General features: G+C 42.1%; 1 pseudogene; it reads right to left on the bottom strand.

Moving 5' to 3' along the window:
- Nucleotides 1-1171: 1171 nt before the first annotated feature.
- Nucleotides 1172-4177, bottom strand: LOC103016657 (eukaryotic translation initiation factor 4 gamma 2-like; annotated as a pseudogene).
- Nucleotides 4178-4473: the final 296 nt, after the last annotated feature.

Here is a 4473-nt window from a genome sequence, read left to right as displayed (position 1 = left end):
AGAAACCATGACAGAGCACGGCCTCAGCCGGAGTCTTCTGCATTTTCTCATCTGCAATGAGGTAAGTTGATGTGGAGATAAATGAGTCTGAGATACAAAGAAGTATTTACCCCCGGAAAATATGCTCTGCACTAAAACAGAGGTGAGTACAGATGCAAACAGAACAGAACACGTGAAGCTATAAAGCCTTGAGTTTTCAGGAAATTTATGTACAAAGTAATAAAGAACGACTACTACAATTACTTGATATAACAGGATATTCTTTATTGTCTCAAATTTTTTGTTATTCTTATTATGATTATTTCAGGTCAAGTGACCTATTTTTTGAAGAATAGAGAGAATGCTGTTTTGAAAAAAGAGGAGGCACTTTAAAACTTGGAGTTTTTTCTCCATTCTTCTTTTTTTTTTCCAAGTATCACAATGTTTATTGATAGATACAAGTATATAAAATCAGGGCATGAACATGACTTGATAAATTAAGTAGACTTAATTTCAATACTATAATAAGAGGGACCAATTCAAATTCTCACCATTTGTTTCACACCCACAAAGACCACTTCAAGGGCATTTACAATCTCTCAAAACTGATCAGTTTTGTGCAAGTAAACCCTGTTTCTTTTAAAAAGACTTGTGCACTTGCCCAGGCTCAAGGATATTAAAATCTAGCACATAAAGCCCATTACTAGAGGTAGAAATACAGGCAATATACTATTACAGCAACAACCATCAATTACAGTTAAGAATTTTTCTGTAACAACCAAATGGATAATCAAATATTGCAGCAACTCAACTATTACTGAGCAAAGTGCATTTCTACAGTATTCAGTGTTGCTATTCAGTTTTCTAACTTAAAACAGCCTATGATAACTGGCAGCAAAGAAGGTCCTTGCAATAGACTGCCTCTGCTTGAGAACTTATGATGTAATTATTGCATGCTGCTAATATACTATCTAAACATTAAAGATACTCCTAAAATATTTGATGGTGAACTATGATTAAGACTTTACACTACAAAAAACCTTATGCAGAAGGAAATCCTCACTGACATGCTTCTGCTTTAAATATCGTGAAAACATTACAGCGAGATGAATTTTCGCGGTGGTTAGGTCAAATGCAGTTACATCATAGCAACAGTATGTTTTGCACAATTTATAGGCTTTGGCTGGTTCTTTTAGTCAGCTGCTTCTTCTGATTCTTCTTCTTCAGTAGTTTCTAGGCAGGTTAGCCACTGATTCACCTAGAACAAAGCCTTGCCTTTCCCTGGAAACTCTTGGGTTATATCTTCTTTCCAAGCCAAGAAAGCTTCTTCTTCAATAGACTCCATGTCATAGAATTGAACAAAAAAGCGGAGTAACATGCCTTTAGGGAAGTTGCTATTGTAGCAGTGCACCTGAAGAGCATAGAGGGCACTGACTTGTAGATCAGCGTGATCATGAAGGAATTTCTGCATTACTGGCTTGAAGGAAAGAAGCAGTTGTTTTTCCTGCTCTAACTGTTCTTTGGAAGGAGCAGAGGAAGAATCTATTTCATCACTGGCTGGGTTTACTTCACTAGAAACGTACTGTAAGAAGCTAGTCATTAAGATGTTGACAAATCCTTTATCTACATGAAGTTTGGGAGAGATGTTATCTTTAATCCACTTATATATGGTTTGAGGAGATGGATCCAACTTTATTTGCTTTAACAGTTCCTTCTCCAATTGGAGGAGTGGGAATAAGAAACTCAGTCCCTTTCCTCCCAAGATCTCCAATATGCGGTCCTTATTCTGGTCAATTTCTGGGAGCATTTTCTGCATATTGACCTTGCTTTGTTGGAAAAGCTCTGTTAACCATTCTCGAGCTTGTAATTTAGCTAATTGCTGAAGACAAAGTAAGAAGAGAGGAAAATGGGTGCCACTTTCCAGTGGTTGAGCTAGTTCTGAAATGCTCACCAGCTCCGAAATGATAGCACGAGCTGAAAACTGTGCTAAATATGATTTCACCAAGGGGATGTCAACCTCCAGTTTGGGGCATTGGTCCAATACATTCAGGAAAGCCTGCATGAAGTTGTCACTTGTGGCCATCCCTTCCTGTTTGAGTAAACTGATCAAAAAACTTGCTTTTTCTTTATCTTCATCACTTCTGTCTAGTGCCAGGATGATTACTTTGCTTAACATCGCGGGGAGAAAGTGTTTAGGAGACCTCATCTCTCTTACACCACTGACAGCTTCGTTTGCATTTCCACTATATCTATTCGGTTACAACAGTTTCGGTTAATTTAAGCAGTTCTTCCTTTGAGGTGGTGGTGGCTTTTTACTGGTCTTGGCAGGCCTTTCCTGAATAAGTGGTGGATTAGTTTTGAGAGCAAGCTGAGGTGTCTGTCCCAGAGGTGGTGTCTGAGTGTGTGGTGGTTGTGCACTAGGGGTAATCACAGTTATCTGGGGCTGAAGCTGTGGCACTTGATTTTTATTCATTAGGAAAGACTGAGCAGGCCTCAGGCTAATCTCATCTGCATTAAGCTGTCCTTTCTTAGAAAACAGAGGTGGCATACCCTTCGACTGTCCTTGCAGCTGGGATAAGAGTCCCTGACTCTGGTTATGGGAGAGCTGGCTTAGCCCCTGGCTTTTCATAAACTTGCCTCCCATCTCCCCAAACTGTGATTGTGTGGGAGGCATGATGTGTCCCCCATGGCCATTGAAGAGTTGATTTGAACGATGACGCCCCATGGTGGGTGAAAATCTGTCCTGGATAACTCCTGGACCAGTACCGATTACGCTACCTGGCATTTGTCCAAACATATCAGCAAGTCCTCCAAGTGGGTCCCTATCCATTTTCATCCTGGGTGGCATGAAAGAAGTCACTTCTCATCCCTTGAGCCATAGGAGCAGGAATAAACACTCCTAGATCTTTTACTGCATCTTGACGGATTTGATTGATCGTCTTTGGTCCATTGTCAAGAAAAGCCTTGCGAGGAACCCAGTGGTGTTCTCTCAACTCTACGGTATCCTGCAGCAGGAAACGAATCCTTGCTGGCAATTCCTTACTTAACATCAGGGAGCACATTCGGGCAAGTACTGATCCATTAAGGACTTGGCTCGTTCGTGGTCTAACCTAGGTCCCACTGTCCTCATTATCTGACAGAGGCACTCCAAATCCTCTCCCATATCTTTGAGTTGGACTCTCTCGTCTTTTTTTCCAAAAGTGTTTTGATGCACTTATGAAGGATAGATTCATGAATAAGATCAAGCTTTCCAGGTTCTCCAGTGAATTTGATGTTCCCCAACATCTTGATCTTAGCAATGGCTCTCTGTTCCTCTTCCTCGGGGAGGAGGGGATTTTCACGCTTATCATAGACATCAACATTTCCGGTTCGGTTTTCAAATTCATCTTGTAATTTGGAAATGAGGAGGCGTCTGAATGTTGTGCTTTGCTTCTGTCCTGGCTGACCCTCTGCTGCTGGGCCATCAAAGTTTGGTGCATCTTCTGCCGATCGCAGACATAGCTGAACATACAGTGACCTATACTTTGGCTCTTCTAGGGCTTTGTCCACAATCAGCAGTATGACCCCTTTAAGGATGAGTTTAGACTGTACACCCACATTGAGGAGCTCAAGGCATAGCTTGTCAAACCTCTCAGGAGTAAGCTTATTTAGTACGCCTCTTACTCTCCTGAAGATTGCATCATGTCGTTCTTTTTCATTTGCGGAGTTGTTTGCTGCGGAGTTGTAATCTCATCTAGTGCTTCGTGCAGGAATCCGTTTCTGAGCGTTTTGCCCTGGAGTTCTCCCCAGGAACTCGCTGTTGCCAGCAGTCTTGGGATAGTGCTGAGGTGCCCCCCTACTTCCTCCTCCGCCCGAAGAAGCACTGAAACGAGAAGCACCCTCTTCTGCAATCGCACTCTCCACTTGGGCGGCTTGACAACGAAGACTCTTCAAAAGAATAATATTAATGGATGGGGTGGGAGGGAAGGGGATGGAACAAATGAAAAACCTTCACCGAGAACTCAGCAGCTGCCACTGCAGCTGCCTCCTCAGGATCCGGTCGTCGGGGTCAGGGAAGGGAGGGGGAGGGGAACGGAAAACAAAAGAGGGGGAGGGAAGGGGGAGGAAGGAGTCGGGACTGGCCTGAAACTCTCAGCTCAAAAGAGTCGCTGCTGCAGTCACCACCTCCATAGAGCTCCCGCTCGCTGCTGGCCTCCATTCTTAATTTCTGAGAAATTTCCTTCAGAATTTAAACTTTTTTTTTAAGTTTTTTTTTTTTTTTTTTTAAGTACAGTTACATATAGACGTAGAAAAAATCTCTGGGGATTTGTATGGCCCTCGGGGTTAAATTGAAAACACTGTTTTCTTGGACGAGTTCTTAAATACAAAGGGGAATTAATTGCAGTATGGATTTTTTTTCCTAAGGTAATGTTAATTCACTCATTCATCAAAGACCACAAAACTACTGTTTATTAAGTGCTCTGGATTCTGATAGGCCCTGTGGGAAGTACAATC

Source organism: Balaenoptera acutorostrata, chromosome 1, assembly GCF_949987535.1.
Source record: "Balaenoptera acutorostrata chromosome 1, mBalAcu1.1, whole genome shotgun sequence".
In the NCBI taxonomy this organism is placed as follows: domain Eukaryota; kingdom Metazoa; phylum Chordata; class Mammalia; order Artiodactyla; family Balaenopteridae; genus Balaenoptera; species Balaenoptera acutorostrata.
This window is presented reverse-complemented; position numbering and strand designations above follow the sequence as displayed.